The sequence below is a fragment of the Hypomesus transpacificus genome, unplaced genomic scaffold (genome assembly GCF_021917145.1).
Source record: "Hypomesus transpacificus isolate Combined female unplaced genomic scaffold, fHypTra1 scaffold_231, whole genome shotgun sequence".
NCBI lineage: Eukaryota > Metazoa > Chordata > Actinopteri > Osmeriformes > Osmeridae > Hypomesus > Hypomesus transpacificus.
The window spans coordinates 194,652-212,237 of record NW_025813765.1 but is presented as its reverse complement, the minus strand read 5'-3'; the positions used below and the strand labels follow the sequence as shown (position 1 = coordinate 212,237).

At 50.8% G+C, this 17,586-nt stretch overlaps 15 non-coding genes across 15 annotated transcripts; all 15 read left to right on the top strand.

The window, feature by feature from the left end:
* Window positions 1–139: 139 nt before the first annotated feature.
* trnai-aau lies at window positions 140–213 on the top strand. The gene has a single exon. It is a non-coding gene; the product is annotated as a tRNA-Ile (tRNA).
* Window positions 214–834: 621 nt separating this feature from the next.
* On the top strand, window positions 835–908 carry trnai-aau. The gene has a single exon. It is a non-coding gene; the product is annotated as a tRNA-Ile (tRNA).
* A 598-nt stretch (window positions 909–1,506) lies between these two features.
* On the top strand, window positions 1,507–1,580 carry trnai-aau. The gene has a single exon. It is a non-coding gene; the product is annotated as a tRNA-Ile (tRNA).
* Window positions 1,581–2,199: 619 nt separating this feature from the next.
* On the top strand, window positions 2,200–2,273 carry trnai-aau. The gene has a single exon. It is a non-coding gene; the product is annotated as a tRNA-Ile (tRNA).
* Window positions 2,274–2,871: 598 nt separating this feature from the next.
* trnai-aau lies at window positions 2,872–2,945 on the top strand. Its single transcript has one exon. It is a non-coding gene; the product is annotated as a tRNA-Ile (tRNA).
* Window positions 2,946–3,566: 621 nt separating this feature from the next.
* Window positions 3,567–3,640, top strand: trnai-aau. Its single transcript has one exon. It is a non-coding gene; the product is annotated as a tRNA-Ile (tRNA).
* Window positions 3,641–4,261: 621 nt separating this feature from the next.
* On the top strand, window positions 4,262–4,335 carry trnai-aau. Its single transcript has one exon. It is a non-coding gene; the product is annotated as a tRNA-Ile (tRNA).
* A 598-nt stretch (window positions 4,336–4,933) lies between these two features.
* trnai-aau lies at window positions 4,934–5,007 on the top strand. The gene has a single exon. It is a non-coding gene; the product is annotated as a tRNA-Ile (tRNA).
* A 621-nt stretch (window positions 5,008–5,628) lies between these two features.
* On the top strand, window positions 5,629–5,702 carry trnai-aau. Its single transcript has one exon. It is a non-coding gene; the product is annotated as a tRNA-Ile (tRNA).
* Window positions 5,703–6,323: 621 nt separating this feature from the next.
* Window positions 6,324–6,397, top strand: trnai-aau. Its single transcript has one exon. It is a non-coding gene; the product is annotated as a tRNA-Ile (tRNA).
* Window positions 6,398–6,995: 598 nt separating this feature from the next.
* Window positions 6,996–7,069, top strand: trnai-aau. The gene has a single exon. It is a non-coding gene; the product is annotated as a tRNA-Ile (tRNA).
* Window positions 7,070–7,690: 621 nt separating this feature from the next.
* Window positions 7,691–7,764, top strand: trnai-aau. Its single transcript has one exon. It is a non-coding gene; the product is annotated as a tRNA-Ile (tRNA).
* Window positions 7,765–8,385: 621 nt separating this feature from the next.
* On the top strand, window positions 8,386–8,459 carry trnai-aau. The gene has a single exon. It is a non-coding gene; the product is annotated as a tRNA-Ile (tRNA).
* A 598-nt stretch (window positions 8,460–9,057) lies between these two features.
* trnai-aau lies at window positions 9,058–9,131 on the top strand. The gene has a single exon. It is a non-coding gene; the product is annotated as a tRNA-Ile (tRNA).
* Window positions 9,132–9,750: 619 nt separating this feature from the next.
* Window positions 9,751–9,824, top strand: trnai-aau. Its single transcript has one exon. It is a non-coding gene; the product is annotated as a tRNA-Ile (tRNA).
* Window positions 9,825–17,586: the final 7,762 nt, after the last annotated feature.

Sequence of the window (17,586 nt, the reverse complement as noted above, 5' to 3'; positions counted from 1 at the left end):
CCTTGAATTTAGAGTGAGGAAAAACGACTTACAGCGTGGGCCGAATACGACCGGTCGTTTCACGCCGACACGAGGTGGCGCCTAGGACATTGCATTTCCGCGGCTGGAGTTAGTGTCCGCGGCTGGCGAGTGTGTCTCTGGCCCGTTAGCTCAGTTGGTCAGAGCGTGGTGCTAATAACGCCAAGGTCGTGGGTTCGATCCCCATACGGGCCAACCACCCCTTTTTGGGGATCTTTTCCATTGCTTTATTTCGTTTGTGGCAAGGCTTTGGAATGCTACTGACTGGGTTTGGAACGCCTATAGCTCAGTTGGGAGAGAGAGTTAGGCCGAGGGTGTCAAGGTCTCTGGTTTGATCCTCGGTTTGGGTAAACCCGTGGTGTTTGCAAAATACCGTCTACTCAAGGAAGTGGTCAACGCGTCATTTTCAAAAAGGTCACGCCATAACACTGCAGACCACTGACTGGTCAGAGAGGATTGCGACACCGGACAAACCGGATAAACTTGTCTTATTGAACTAGCCGAGCCACTGAACAACAAACGAGCCGAAAAGCATTGGAGAATGCGGGCATCGATCCCGCTACTTCTCGCATGCTAAGCGAGCGCTCTACCATTTGAGCTAATTCCCCCTTGCTCAGCAGTGGACGTTGGAGTCTTGCAAGACTCGTAGCTCCCGTTTAATCGCTTTCTTGACATCCCCTTGAATTTAGAGTGAGGAAAAACGACTTACAGCGTGGGACGAATACGACCGGTCGTTTCACGCCGACACGAGGTGGCGCCTAGGACATTGCATTTCCGCGGCTGGAGACAGTGTCCGCGGCTGGTGAGTGTGTCTCTGGCCCGTTAGCTCAGTTGGTCAGAGCGTGGTGCTAATAACGCCAAGGTCGTGGGTTCGATCCCCATACGGGCCAGCCACCCCTTTTTGGGGATCTTTTCCATTGCTTTATTTCGTTTGTGGCAAGGCTTTGGAATGCTACTGACTGGGTTTGGAACGCCTATAGCTCAGTTGGGAGAGAGAGTTAGGCCGAGGGTGTCAAGGTCTCTGGTTTGATCCTCGGTTTGGGTAAACCCGTGGTGTTTGCAAAATACCGTCTACTCAAGGGAGTGGTCACGCCATAACACTGCAGACCACTGACTGGTCAGAGAGGATTGCGACACCGGACAAACCGGATAAACTTGTCTTATTGAACTAGCCGAGCCACTGAACAACAAACGAGCCGAAAAGCATTGGAGAATGCGGGCATCGATCCCGCTACTTCTCGCATGCTAAGCGAGCGCTCTACCATTTGAGCTAATTCCCCCTTGCTCAGCAGTGGACGTTGGAGTCTTGCAAGACTCGTAGCTCCCGTTTAATCGCTTTCTTGACATCCCCTTGAATTTAGAGTGAGGAAAAACGACTTACAGCGTGGGCCTTATACGACCGGTCGTTTCACGCCGACACGAGGTGGCGCCTAGGCCATTGCATTTCCGCGGCTGGAGACAGTGTCCGCGGCTGGCGAGTGTGTCTCTGGCCCGTTAGCTCAGTTGGTCAGAGCGTGGTGCTAATAACGCCAAGGTCGTGGGTTCGATCCCCATACGGGCCAACCACCCCTTTTTGGGGATCTTTTCCATTGCTTTATTTCGTTTGTGGCAAGGCTTTGGAATGCTACTGACTGGGTTTGGAACGCCTATAGCTCAGTTGGGAGAGAGAGTTAGGCCGAGGGTGTCAAGGTCTCTGGTTTGATCCTCGGTTTGGGTAAACCCGTGGTGTTTGCAAAATACCGTCTACTCAGAAGTGGTCAACGCGTCATTTTCAAAAAGGTCACGCCATAACACTGCAGACCACTGACTGGTCAGAGAGGATTGCGACACCGGACAAACCGGATAAACTTGTCTTATTGAACTAGCCGAGCCACTGAACAACAAACGAGCCGAAAAGCATTGGAGAATGCGGGCATCGATCCCGCTACTTCTCGCATGCTAAGCGAGCGCTCTACCATTTGAGCTAATTCCCCCTTGCTCAGCAGTGGACGTTGGAGTCTTGCAAGACTCGTAGCTCCCGTTTAATCGCTTTCTTGACATCCCCTTGAATTTAGAGTGAGGAAAAACGACTTACAGCGTGGGACGAATACGACCGGTCGTTTCACGCCGACACGAGGTGGCGCCTAGGACATTGCATTTCCGCGGCTGGAGACAGTGTCCGCGGCTGGTGAGTGTGTCTCTGGCCCGTTAGCTCAGTTGGTCAGAGCGTGGTGCTAATAACGCCAAGGTCGTGGGTTCGATCCCCATACGGGCCAGCCACCCCTTTTTGGGGATCTTTTCCATTGCTTTATTTCGTTTGTGGCAAGGCTTTGGAATGCTACTGACTGGGTTTGGAACGCCTATAGCTCAGTTGGGAGAGAGAGTTAGGCCGAGGGTGTCAAGGTCTCTGGTTTGATCCTCGGTTTGGGTAAACCCGTGGTGTTTGCAAAATACCGTCTACTCAAGGGAGTGGTCACGCCATAACACTGCAGACCACTGACTGGTCAGAGAGGATTGCGACACCGGACAAACCGGATAAACTTGTCTTATTGAACTAGCCGAGCCACTGAACAACAAACGAGCCGAAAAGCATTGGAGAATGCGGGCATCGATCCCGCTACTTCTCGCATGCTAAGCGAGCGCTCTACCATTTGAGCTAATTCCCCCTTGCTCAGCAGTGGACGTTGGAGTCTTGCAAGACTCGTAGCTCCCGTTTAATCGCTTTCTTGACATCCCCTTGAATTTAGAGTGAGGAAAAACGACTTACAGCGTGGGCCTTATACGACCGGTCGTTTCACGCCGACACGAGGTGGCGCCTAGGACATTGCATTTCCGCGGCTGGAGACAGTGTCCGCGGCTGGCGAGTGTGTCTCTGGCCCGTTAGCTCAGTTGGTCAGAGCGTGGTGCTAATAACGCCAAGGTCGTGGGTTCGATCCCCATACGGGCCAACCACCCCTTTTTGGGGATCTTTTCCATTGCTTTATTTCGTTTGTGGCAAGGCTTTGGAATGCTACTGACTGGGTTTGGAACGCCTATAGCTCAGTTGGGAGAGAGAGTTAGGCCGAGGGTGTCAAGGTCTCTGGTTTGATCCTCGGTTTGGGTAAACCCGTGGTGTTTGCAAAATACCGTCTACTCAAGGAAGTGGTCAACGCGTCATTTTCAAAAAGGTCACGCCATAACACTGCAGACCACTGACTGGTCAGAGAGGATTGCGACACCGGACAAACCGGATAAACTTGTCTTATTGAACTAGCCGAGCCACTGAACAACAAACGAGCCGAAAAGCATTGGAGAATGCGGGCATCGATCCCGCTACTTCTCGCATGCTAAGCGAGCGCTCTACCATTTGAGCTAATTCCCCCTTGCTCAGCAGTGGACGTTGGAGTCTTGCAAGACTCGTAGCTCCCGTTTAATCGCTTTCTTGACATTTCCTTGAATTTAGAGTGAGGAAAAACGACTTACAGCGTGGGCCGAATACGACCGGTCGTTTCACGCCGACACGAGGTGGCGCCTAGGACATTGCATTTCCGCGGCTGGAGTTAGTGTCCGCGGCTGGTGAGTGTGTCTCTGGCCCGTTAGCTCAGTTGGTCAGAGCGTGGTGCTAATAACGCCAAGGTCGTGGGTTCGATCCCCATACGGGCCAACCACCCCTTTTTGGGGATCTTTTCCATTGCTTTATTTCGTTTGTGGCAAGGCTTTGGAAAGCTACTGACTGGGTTTGGAACTTCTATAGCTCAGTTGGGAGAGAGAGTTAGGCCGAGGGTGTCAAGGTCTCTGGTTTGATCCTCGGTTTGGGTAAACCCGTGGTGTTTGCAAAATACCGTCTACTCAAGGAAGTGGTCAACGCGTCATTTTCAAAAAGGTCACGCCATAACACTGCAGACCACTGACTGGTCAGAGAGGATTGCGACACCGGACAAACCGGATAAACTTGTCTTATTGAACTAGCCGAGCCACTGAACAACAAACGAGCCGAAAAGCATTGGAGAATGCGGGCATCGATCCCGCTACTTCTCGCATGCTAAGCGAGCGCTCTACCATTTGAGCTAATTCCCCCTTGCTCAGCAGTGGACGTTGGAGTCTTGCAAGACTCGTAGCTCCCGTTTAATCGCTTTCTTGACATCCCCTTGAATTTAGAGTGAGGAAAAACGACTTACAGCGTGGGCCTTATACGACCGGTCGTTTCACGCCGACACGAGGTGGCGCCTAGGCCATTGCATTTCCGCGGCTGGAGACAGTGTCCGCGGCTGGCGAGTGTGTCTCTGGCCCGTTAGCTCAGTTGGTCAGAGCGTGGTGCTAATAACGCCAAGGTCGTGGGTTCGATCCCCATACGGGCCAACCACCCCTTTTTGGGGATCTTTTCCATTGCTTTATTTCGTTTGTGGCAAGGCTTTGGAATGCTACTGACTGGGTTTGGAACGCCTATAGCTCAGTTGGGAGAGAGAGTTAGGCCGAGGGTGTCAAGGTCTCTGGTTTGATCCTCGGTTTGGGTAAACCCGTGGTGTTTGCAAAATACCGTCTACTCAAGGGAGTGGTCACGCCATAACACTGCAGACCACTGACTGGTCAGAGAGGATTGCGACACCGGACAAACCGGATAAACTTGTCTTATTGAACTAGCCGAGCCACTGAACAACAAACGAGCCGAAAAGCATTGGAGAATGCGGGCATCGATCCCGCTACTTCTCGCATGCTAAGCGAGCGCTCTACCATTTGAGCTAATTCCCCCTTGCTCAGCAGTGGACGTTGGAGTCTTGCAAGACTCGTAGCTCCCGTTTAATCGCTTTCTTGACATCCCCTTGAATTTAGAGTGAGGAAAAACGACTTACAGCGTGGGCCGAATACGACCGGTCGTTTCACGCCGACACGAGGTGGCGCCTAGGACATTGCATTTCCGCGGCTGGAGACAGTGTCCGCGGCTGGCGAGTGTGTCTCTGGCCCGTTAGCTCAGTTGGTCAGAGCGTGGTGCTAATAACGCCAAGGTCGTGGGTTCGATCCCCATACGGGCCAACCACCCCTTTTTGGGGATCTTTTCCATTGCTTTATTTCGTTTGTGGCAAGGCTTTGGAAAGCTACTGACTGGGTTTGGAACTTCTATAGCTCAGTTGGGAGAGAGAGTTAGGCCGAGGGTGTCAAGGTCTCTGGTTTGATCCTCGGTTTGGGTAAACCCGTGGTGTTTGCAAAATACCGTCTACTCAAGGAAGTGGTCAACGCGTCATTTTCAAAAAGGTCACGCCATAACACTGCAGACCACTGACTGGTCAGAGAGGATTGCGACACCGGACAAACCGGATAAACTTGTCTTATTGAACTAGCCGAGCCACTGAACAACAAACGAGCCGAAAAGCATTGGAGAATGCGGGCATCGATCCCGCTACTTCTCGCATGCTAAGCGAGCGCTCTACCATTTGAGCTAATTCCCCCTTGCTCAGCAGTGGACGTTGGAGTCTTGCAAGACTCGTAGCTCCCGTTTAATCGCTTTCTTGACATCCCCTTGAATTTAGAGTGAGGAAAAACGACTTACAGCGTGGGCCGAATACGACCGGTCGTTTCACGCCGACACGAGGTGGCGCCTAGGACATTGCATTTCCGCGGCTGGAGACAGTGTCCGCGGCTGGTGAGTGTGTCTCTGGCCCGTTAGCTCAGTTGGTCAGAGCGTGGTGCTAATAACGCCAAGGTCGTGGGTTCGATCCCCATACGGGCCAACCACCCCTTTTTGGGGATCTTTTCCATTGCTTTATTTCGTTTGTGGCAAGGCTTTGGAATGCTACTGACTGGGTTTGGAACGCCTATAGCTCAGTTGGGAGAGAGAGTTAGGCCGAGGGTGTCAAGGTCTCTGGTTTGATCCTCGGTTTGGGTAAACCCGTGGTGTTTGCAAAATACCGTCTACTCAAGGGAGTGGTCAACGCGTCATTTTCAAAAAGGTCACGCCATAACACTGCAGACCACTGACTGGTCAGAGAGGATTGCGACACCGGACAAACCGGATAAACTTGTCTTATTGAACTAGCCGAGCCACTGAACAACAAACGAGCCGAAAAGCATTGGAGAATGCGGGCATCGATCCCGCTACTTCTCGCATGCTAAGCGAGCGCTCTACCATTTGAGCTAATTCCCCCTTGCTCAGCAGTGGACGTTGGAGTCTTGCAAGACTCGTAGCTCCCGTTTAATCGCTTTCTTGACATCCCCTTGAATTTAGAGTGAGGAAAAACGACTTACAGCGTGGGCCGAATACGACCGGTCGTTTCACGCCGACACGAGGTGGCGCCTAGGCCATTGCATTTCCGCGGCTGGAGACAGTGTCCGCGGCTGGCGAGTGTGTCTCTGGCCCGTTAGCTCAGTTGGTCAGAGCGTGGTGCTAATAACGCCAAGGTCGTGGGTTCGATCCCCATACGGGCCAACCACCCCTTTTTGGGGATCTTTTCCATTGCTTTATTTCGTTTGTGGCAAGGCTTTGGAATGCTACTGACTGGGTTTGGAACGCCTATAGCTCAGTTGGGAGAGAGAGTTAGGCCGAGGGTGTCAAGGTCTCTGGTTTGATCCTCGGTTTGGGTAAACCCGTGGTGTTTGCAAAATACCGTCTACTCAAGGGAGTGGTCACGCCATAACACTGCAGACCACTGACTGGTCAGAGAGGATTGCGACACCGGACAAACCGGATAAACTTGTCTTATTGAACTAGCCGAGCCACTGAACAACAAACGAGCCGAAAAGCATTGGAGAATGCGGGCATCGATCCCGCTACTTCTCGCATGCTAAGCGAGCGCTCTACCATTTGAGCTAATTCCCCCTTGCTCAGCAGTGGACGTTGGAGTCTTGCAAGACTCGTAGCTCCCGTTTAATCGCTTTCTTGACATCCCCTTGAATTTAGAGTGAGGAAAAACGACTTACAGCGTGGGCCTTATACGACCGGTCGTTTCACGCCGACACGAGGTGGCGCCTAGGCCATTGCATTTCCGCGGCTGGAGACAGTGTCCGCGGCTGGCGAGTGTGTCTCTGGCCCGTTAGCTCAGTTGGTCAGAGCGTGGTGCTAATAACGCCAAGGTCGTGGGTTCGATCCCCATACGGGCCAACCACCCCTTTTTGGGGATCTTTTCCATTGCTTTATTTCGTTTGTGGCAAGGCTTTGGAATGCTACTGACTGGGTTTGGAACGCCTATAGCTCAGTTGGGAGAGAGAGTTAGGCCGAGGGTGTCAAGGTCTCTGGTTTGATCCTCGGTTTGGGTAAACCCGTGGTGTTTGCAAAATACCGTCTACTCAAGGAAGTGGTCAACGCGTCATTTTCAAAAAGGTCACGCCATAACACTGCAGACCACTGACTGGTCAGAGAGGATTGCGACACCGGACAAACCGGATAAACTTGTCTTATTGAACTAGCCGAGCCACTGAACAACAAACGAGCCGAAAAGCATTGGAGAATGCGGGCATCGATCCCGCTACTTCTCGCATGCTAAGCGAGCGCTCTACCATTTGAGCTAATTCCCCCTTGCTCAGCAGTGGACGTTGGAGTCTTGCAAGACTCGTAGCTCCCGTTTAATCGCTTTCTTGACATCCCCTTGAATTTAGAGTGAGGAAAAACGACTTACAGCGTGGGCCGAATACGACCGGTCGTTTCACGCCGACACGAGGTGGCGCCTAGGACATTGCATTTCCGCGGCTGGAGACAGTGTCCGCGGCTGGCGAGTGTGTCTCTGGCCCGTTAGCTCAGTTGGTCAGAGCGTGGTGCTAATAACGCCAAGGTCGTGGGTTCGATCCCCATACGGGCCAACCACCCCTTTTTGGGGATCTTTTCCATTGCTTTATTTCGTTTGTGGCAAGGCTTTGGAATGCTACTGACTGGGTTTGGAACGCCTATAGCTCAGTTGGGAGAGAGAGTTAGGCCGAGGGTGTCAAGGTCTCTGGTTTGATCCTCGGTTTGGGTAAACCCGTGGTGTTTGCAAAATACCGTCTACTCAAGGAAGTGGTCAACGCGTCATTTTCAAAAAGGTCACGCCATAACACTGCAGACCACTGACTGGTCAGAGAGGATTGCGACACCGGACAAACCGGATAAACTTGTCTTATTGAACTAGCCGAGCCACTGAACAACAAACGAGCCGAAAAGCATTGGAGAATGCGGGCATCGATCCCGCTACTTCTCGCATGCTAAGCGAGCGCTCTACCATTTGAGCTAATTCCCCCTTGCTCAGCAGTGGACGTTGGAGTCTTGCAAGACTCGTAGCTCCCGTTTAATCGCTTTCTTGACATCCCCTTGAATTTAGAGCGAGGAAAAACGACTTACAGCGTGGGACGAATACGACCGGTCGTTTCACGCCGACACGAGGTGGCGCCTAGGACATTGCATTTCCGCGGCTGGAGACAGTGTCCGCGGCTGGTGAGTGTGTCTCTGGCCCGTTAGCTCAGTTGGTCAGAGCGTGGTGCTAATAACGCCAAGGTCGTGGGTTCGATCCCCATACGGGCCAGCCACCCCTTTTTGGGGATCTTTTCCATTGCTTTATTTCGTTTGTGGCAAGGCTTTGGAATGCTACTGACTGGGTTTGGAACGCCTATAGCTCAGTTGGGAGAGAGAGTTAGGCCGAGGGTGTCAAGGTCTCTGGTTTGATCCTCGGTTTGGGTAAACCCGTGGTGTTTGCAAAATACCGTCTACTCAAGGGAGTGGTCACGCCATAACACTGCAGACCACTGACTGGTCAGAGAGGATTGCGACACCGGACAAACCGGATAAACTTGTCTTATTGAACTAGCCGAGCCACTGAACAACAAACGAGCCGAAAAGCATTGGAGAATGCGGGCATCGATCCCGCTACTTCTCGCATGCTAAGCGAGCGCTCTACCATTTGAGCTAATTCCCCCTTGCTCAGCAGTGGACGTTGGAGTCTTGCAAGACTCGTAGCTCCCGTTTAATCGCTTTCTTGACATCCCCTTGAATTTAGAGTGAGGAAAAACGACTTACAGCGTGGGCCTTATACGACCGGTCGTTTCACGCCGACACGAGGTGGCGCCTAGGCCATTGCATTTCCGCGGCTGGAGACAGTGTCCGCGGCTGGCGAGTGTGTCTCTGGCCCGTTAGCTCAGTTGGTCAGAGCGTGGTGCTAATAACGCCAAGGTCGTGGGTTCGATCCCCATACGGGCCAACCACCCCTTTTTGGGGATCTTTTCCATTGCTTTATTTCGTTTGTGGCAAGGCTTTGGAATGCTACTGACTGGGTTTGGAACGCCTATAGCTCAGTTGGGAGAGAGAGTTAGGCCGAGGGTGTCAAGGTCTCTGGTTTGATCCTCGGTTTGGGTAAACCCGTGGTGTTTGCAAAATACCGTCTACTCAAGGAAGTGGGACGCGTCATTTTCAAAAAGGTCACGCCATAACACTGCAGACCACTGACTGGTCAGAGAGGATTGCGACACCGGACAAACCGGATAAACTTGTCTTATTGAACTAGCCGAGCCACTGAACAACAAACGAGCCGAAAAGCATTGGAGAATGCGGGCATCGATCCCGCTACTTCTCGCATGCTAAGCGAGCGCTCTACCATTTGAGCTAATTCCCCCTTGCTCAGCAGTGGACGTTGGAGTCTTGCAAGACTCGTAGCTCCCGTTTAATCGCTTTCTTGACATCCCCTTGAATTTAGAGTGAGGAAAAACGACTTACAGCGTGGGCCGAATACGACCGGTCGTTTCACGCCGACACGAGGTGGCGCCTAGGACATTGCATTTCCGCGGCTGGAGACAGTGTCCGCGGCTGGGGAGTGTGTCTCTGGCCCGTTAGCTCAGTTGGTCAGAGCGTGGTGCTAATAACGCCAAGGTCGTGGGTTCGATCCCCATACGGGCCAACCACCCCTTTTTGGGGATCTTTTCCATTGCTTTATTTCGTTTGTGGCAAGGCTTTGGAATGCTACTGACTGGGTTTGGAACGCCTATAGCTCAGTTGGGAGAGAGAGTTAGGCCGAGGGTGTCAAGGTCTCTGGTTTGATCCTCGGTTTGGGTAAACCCGTGGTGTTTGCAAAATACCGTCTACTCAAGGAAGTGGTCAACGCGTCATTTTCAAAAAGGTCACGCCATAACACTGCAGACCACTGACTGGTCAGAGAGGATTGCGACACCGGACAAACCGGATAAACTTGTCTTATTGAACTAGCCGAGCCACTGAACAACAAACGAGCCGAAAAGCATTGGAGAATGCGGGCATCGATCCCGCTACTTCTCGCATGCTAAGCGAGCGCTCTACCATTTCCGCTAAAGCTGGGGAACAATCGCCTGTTTGAGGGGGGAAGAAGGGGGAGAAGGGAGGGGGAAGAAAAAAGGAGGAAAAAGGGAGAAAAAAGGAGGAAAAAGGGAGAAGAAGAGGAAAAAGAGAGAAAAGGGGAAAGTTGAAAGTCCCCATTCATAGTTTAAACATGTTTAACCCGTTACGTTTTAAGACAATTCGAAAAAACACCCGAAATTATGAATTTTACAGTGTTTGGGGAAGACGTAGAATGGAACCGAAGGTCCGCGGTTCGCGTCCCACCTACGGCACCTTTGACTATTTCTAATAAACACACACACTTGAGTCTCCAAGTGTGTATGTTATCAAAATGTAACAATATAAGATAGATGGAGATACGTTGCTAATTTAGTGTAATTTCAAAACCATTTGTATCCACTAGTGCATTATTTATATTTTACAGGGTTATCTATTGTACACTATTTGCCTTTATTTGTATTCACTCCACACAGGAGTACTGTTTTTGGTTAGTTTTAATTAGATCTATCTCTCTATCCATCCATCTATCTATCTCTCAAACTGTGTGGCTTCTGAGCTTTGTGTGCTCTTATCTGAAGCTCTGTCTTTTTGGTTTCTGCACTTACCATATCAACACTTGCATGATCCATATATTAAATATTTTAAAACAATGTGCGCAAGCAAGCGTAAAGTTAGTCACTTTTTGCTGCTCTTACTTCTTGCAGACTTGCCGTATTTGGTTAGAAAGAGTAGTGATTGGGAAATAACGACGGACTGACCAACAAATAGTTGATAAATAGAAACATTTATCCACAATTGTAAAAATATAAATATGAACAACAACAACTAATTTAAACTATATATATATATATATATACAGGCAAATGATATGCTAAATTACAATATTTACACAATGAAAACTATATACACAATGGAAATCTAAGCATAAACTATATCTAAACAATGAAAACGATATACACACGGGAAATCTAAGCATTAACTATATCTAAACAATGAAAACTATATACAAAGGCCCAAAGAATTATTTCTTTTTTTGCTCCTCTAGCCACTGCTCTCTGGACAGAGTCTCTGCAGAGGGGCAGTAAACAGTCCCCTTATACTGGCTGTGGCCAGTCTCTGCCGTTCTGTTCTGGCCACACCTCCAGCATTTGTTGGCCTCCACTCTCCTCTGGTGGGCACGGGGAGCTGGACCAGGAGCAGGACGAAGCTGGGGAAGGTGGGTGGTGCAGGAAGAGGGTGGGACAAAACGCAGGGCTTGGGGGACCATCAATGGAGAGGGGGCAGAGGGTGCCCTCATACCAGGGGCTCGGGAGACAAACACCACAGTGGGGACGGCAGCAGGGCGAGGGGCAATGATGGTAGGGCGGGGCATGATAGGGATGGGAGTGGGGGCTCCAAGGGCGGCTGAAGGGCCAGGGAAGAGCTGCCTCTGGGCTGCCAGCCTGGGTCGGACCGCTGGAGGTGGTGCTGTGGCTGCATATGTTGCCCGCCTCTTGGTCTTTGCCTGCCCTGCTGTGCTCTGCGGCAGGTGGTAGGTGTGGGATGCTCCCTGGGGTTGAGGTGGAGCAACAGCAGGGCGGACGTTGGCAGGCGGGAGAGGCTCGGTAGCCACAGACAGAGGACCTGGCAAGTTTATGCCCTGCTGCAGCACAGCCAGATCCTGCCTCTTCACCCTCCGGTTGTACCACTGGGAGAGGGTCGACTGGTTCACCTCCACCAGCTGCAGGGTGGTGCCCTGCATGATGGCCCCATTGCCCAGGATGAGCTGCCGGACCTTGCGGTAGTCCTGCAGGATCAGAGTCCACCTGGACATGCTGCTCTTCCCCTGCTTCCTGGGACTCTTATGGATGTCCGAGAGCCGGACAAAGATGGCCTCCACAAGGCGGCAGCAGTCTGGCCACTGAGCAGGCGAACCAGTGGACCCCAGGACACACCTCTCCACACTCTCCACACCTGGCGTGAACTCCACCTTTTTTTTGTGGCGGAACCTTCCCTTTATCAGCCTGTCCAGATGCCGCGCAGCAAACACGACCCTCTGCTTGTCGTAATCCAGCAGGTCTTGCCACAGCCCCACAATGTTGCTGACCTAAGAAGGAAAGAAAACATATATTTTATATGTTTATATATTATAAATATATAAACAAATATCTGTTGTACAATGAATGTCTTGCTGACCTGCTGGTTATCGAGGGTCATGTTGGTCTGATGCCTCAGCTCCACTAAGCACTCTGCCAGTCTATCCACCCGATCCATGCCTGGCATGCCATGCTCGTCCACAGCCTGAAACATTGAACAATTTCACATTAGCGCTGAACACCTCATGGCAAAGGTATGTTATATTGACTGCTGCTGCTGTGTGTTTTATTTGTTTGCTGTCAATTACTGTGTGTTGTTCCTAATAATGAATTGCGCTTGTATTCAGACACTTTCCTAACTACTGAACTTGTTAGTTTCTATGAATGACAGTTAATTACTAGTAGAAAGTTAACATACCAGCTGTTCTTCAGGCACCTGTGAGGAGGCACCTGGGACACAAGGCTGGGTTATGGGGGGAGGCAGGGTGGTAGCTACAGGCATGGGGGTGACAGGCAGAGTGGTGGTGGTGACAGGTAGGATGGAGGTGGTTAGAGACAAGGTGGTGGAAGGCAGGGTGGAGGAGGTGAGTGGCAGGGTGTTAGAAGGCAGGGTGGAGGAGGTGAGGGGCACGGTGGGGACCACAGGCAGGGTGGTGGAAGGCAGGGTGGAGGAGGTGAGGGGCAGGGTGGGGACCACAGGCAGGGTGGTGGAAGGCAGGGCGGAAGACGGGAGGTCTTCCGAAACACTACCAATAGTGAGGTCCTGTTCGTCATCCTCAAACCCTTCATCCGCCTGTTCCTCCTCTGTGGCGTGGTCCTCCAGCAGTTGGTCTGTCTCCTCAGAGTCGGGGTCCATGTCCTGCAAGGGCTGCCCTGTCTGCCTAAGCAGGTAGTTCACCCCAAGCAACTCTCCTGAACATGAACAACAATGCAATGCTAATGAGTATTAAAAAACAGATATGGAACTTACCATGATGCATAAATACTGAGCTCTCAACAACATCATTATTTCTATTCATATTTGCCCTGAGACTTACCGGTGTACTTTCTCGGCGGGATGAAGGAGGGGACATACTTCCTTCCAAACACCTTCAGGCTGTTGCTGTTGACGGACTCCAGCACGTCCCCCGCGTACGTCAACAGCGCCATGCGCTTGGTGGTGATGGAGGCCGCTGCCCGGTTCTGGTTCCACCTGTTCAGGCCTTCCAGGAGGTACAGCTGGAAGTTGAGCAGGTTTGCACTCGTTCCTAAAAAAAAAGAGAGAACGTGAACAATGATTAATAAGGCTATTTGAATATAATTTCATTATTAAGAATAATGTTTAGATGAAGATCTACACCAACCTGGAATAAACCTGTTCAGGTGGCAGTGGAAGGACTCCAAGGAGGTGGAGCCTCTTGCACACCTGTATGTGGTCAGCTGGATCCCCTCCCTGGTGGAACTGCCTGTCTCAGTGTACAGGAGTACACCTGGCACATCCTGGATGCACTTCACGTGCCTCTTCTGGGTGCGCCAGATGTGCTCCATCTTAGGCTGGTCCAGCAGCGGAACCCCGAGCAGGTCTCTCCCCTTCTCCCCCATCAGCTCCTGCAGCAGCTGCTCAATGCGGAGGACCGTGGCGTCCACTCCACGTGTCCTCCGCCTGCAGAACTGGGACAGCTCAGCCTTGGTGATGGCCTTGTCCACCATGTCACTGGTGATGAGGGGCACACCCTCCCTTTTGAGCTGCTCCCTCTTCACCCTTCGCAGTAGGGCTACGTCTGCTGCGTCCCACTCGAACAGGCACACAGACAGGCGGCTCATGAAGAGGGGGTACAGGGCATGGGCATCGGTGGTGCATCCCACGGCCAGCCGTCGCATAAAATGCCAGATGTCCAGCCTTATTTTCAGGTCAGGCCACCCACCAAACCTGGCCTGAAGCTTGGTCTCCCCCTCCTCTGAGCAGCAGCCACAGTCCACATAGAGCAGGACCGGGGGAGCTGCACCTGCCTGGGTGTACCTCTCAATGAGGCCAGAGACCATCGGGTCCAGCCCCGGTCCCTCCTGGGCAGTCAGGACACTGATGAGGACCTGGCCGATCTCATTCCCCACCGAGGTCACCCAGAATGCAGTGCCCTTTGCTGCACCAGCCAGCTTCTTTGTCATCTGAAATGACAAAATTCACACAAAAAACTTCATGAGAGGTTTCAAAAGAAAGTCTGTTAAATAAACACAGAAGTGTATTTATTTATTCATGTATTACTGCAGTCTAATCAAAGGCATGGATGTGTGTGTGTATGTGTGCTTGTAAGAATACAAATCATTGAGGTTTCATGTTTTCATTGTGTTGTACATAATTTACACTATGGATTTTCTTCATCCTATTACCTTTTTGGTGGAGTCCATCTTCAAAATGTTACCAAAGGTTGACGTGATGGACGCCTTTATATGGTCCATCCGGCTGATGATGTCCCTGCCGTACACCGACAGCACCCACCGGCTGGTTGGGACATCGAGGGGCTGTGGAGGTTCCTGGCAGGTCACTGGGAAGAGGCTGGGCTGGTCAACGAAGGCCGCACACTCCCCCAAGTAGTCGGCCAGGCGGTCCAACCACTCCTCCCCATGGTTCTCCCGCAGCTGCTTCACCAGGCACGCCGGGCTATTGCCGAGGGTCCGTTCCCGCAACATGCGGATGACCCGTATGTCACAAGCATACCTTGAAGAAAAGACAGATAAGTTTCAAGAACTTGTTCAATTATGTAAGGACCTGCAGCAGGCATTATCAGAAAATGATTGTAGATTTTTAACTCACAAGCGTGTCAGGATCATCCTGAACTTCCTCCTGTGAGGCAGGTCCAGCTGGTCCAGGACAGCCTGACTGGTTGCCAGATGGGTCAGGCGACACACAGTGCACCTGAGTGTCTCCGTCACCATCAGGTAGTAGCGGTCCACGTCCAGGACCTTACGCACCCTCTTGTGCACACCATACCCCGTCAGCTGCTTCCCACAGGTTTGGCAGACTACCCTCACTTTCCACAAGTGATAGGGCATCCATACCAAGAGCCTGTGGGCAAAAAAGCGGTCCGGTGTTGGAGCCTGGTGGTATATCAGGGCAGAGGCTGGTGGCTCATACCAGAGCTTCAAGTTCAAACGCAGCTTGCCAGACTGAAAAAGGGTGGACGCAATCCACCGTTGGTCCTGAACTGGGATCGTCTCCTTCATTCTGACAGGAAGCCAGAAGTCAGGAGTTGGACCAGGAGCAGGGCCAGGAGCAGCAAGCTCATCCTCATCATGCACATCCTGTTACAAAACAAGAGAAATAAATATATTTATAAAAACAGAATAGCCCAATCATATGAGAACAACCTCATCTTATAAAACTAAAACAGTTCCAAGAACACAACACTTACAGCAGCCATTGCAGGGCTGGTGCTGGTCTCTGAGACAACAGTGCTGAGGCTGGAAGCTGTGCTGGGCCTCACAGAGGTCATCGCAGGGCTGGAGCGAGAAGTTGTCCTCATGGAGGCTTTGTAGGGGGTGGATGGGGGCTTTGAGAGCGGTGATTCCGTCCTCACAAAAGCCACGGCAGGGCTTGATGGTGTTCTGGGCCTCACAGAGGCCATAGGGGAACCGAAGCCAGGTGGGGGGGTCCTCACAGAGGCCGTAGGGGAACCAAAGCCAGGTGGGGTGGTCCTCACAGAGGCTGTAGGGGAACCAAAGCCAGGTGGGGTGGTCCTCACAGAGGCCATGGGTGAGCTGGCAGTGGCCTGGGTGTCTCCTGTCATGGTGGGTGGACTGGACAGAGGCTGGGAGAAGGATGGGGGGAAGCATTTGTAAAAAGTAGAAATCAATGGACTCAAATCAAGCTCTTAAGATGTAGGTTTGCTCATATTAACCTATAAATATGTATTATATTATATTTACATATAATCATATTTACCTTTGCTTTCCTAACCACATTCACATTTGGCTTTGCAGCAGCGCCATGTGAGCCTCCAAATCGTGGTTTAGAAAACTGTGGTGACAATTAGAGCATTTATCAAAGGAATACATTGTAAACCTGAAATGCTCTTCCATTTTGCCATCATCATATGTAATCAGTGGTTGTCCATATTTGAAAGCTTGTATGACAATAATATTGAAATACTCACCATGGACAAATTCAGTGTGGGCCGTGCTGGGACATGGGCTGAGGCAGAGGCTGAGGCCATTCCCAGTGGAGGAGGGGCAGAGGCAGAGGCTGAGGTAGAGGCTGTTCCCAGTGGGGGAGGGGCAGCACAGGTAGAGGTCTCTGCCACAGTTTGCCCAGTGGTTGGCTGTATTAAGGACAGAGAGATCCATGTCAGACATCACATTACTGAGCACATCACATAGTGATTCTTTTAGTGTTTTGGTGTCAAGAAGTCTCATTCACATTACCTTTGGGTTGTGAAAGCCACAAGCACACTGCTGTGTCCCACCAAACAGCATTCTTTGACCCCCTGACTGTAACGGGCACTTCTCAATCTGTTCCAAATAAAACAAACACTTTTTTAACGAAAACAACCCAATAGAAATGGAGCGTTTTGACATATCTTCTATTGGTGACTAAACATGACATTGACACTGAAGTTGCTGTTCATTATGTTTATCAAGGTCCCATACTGTGACTGGTATTTCTGGCAATTCAGTCATCTTTTATAGGCCATCAGAATTTTTTTTCTGTGATCTTTTGCTCATTTTATATACCTTTTGAAAGAGGTCATACCACCTCTTCTGTCTTGGGGCTGGCCTGTTGCCTGCATCAGCAGGCCAAACCCCAGAGCTGGCAAACCTCCTCAAACGGGACATCCATTCCCCATCCCCCATTCCTTTGTGGCTCTTTGAACTCGACATCTAATAGGTAAAAGGAGCGATTTTTACACTAGTACAATAACATGTATTTATTGTTATAATTAGCTTTTTAACATTTCAAATATTTAGCTGGCTACTATTTCCAGAAGAATATGTTTGTACTTGTTCTGGGTCACTTTATTACCACAAGTGAAAAAGTTATATTTATTTCGTTTTGTCCCCAGTGACATATATTATATATAACAGGTTAAATATTGCTTTTGCTAGTCGGAATAACATCTGTCGCTACAGTAACCTATTAGTAATCCCTTATAAAAGTAGCTAGCTAAATGACAGCAATACTACCTGAGGAAATCTACTAACTAGCCTACATGACAAACTCTGAAATGACAAACTCTAATATTCGTGATATTACTTGTCATTGACCCGATGAATGCTAACATGTATTGAAATGTCAAACGG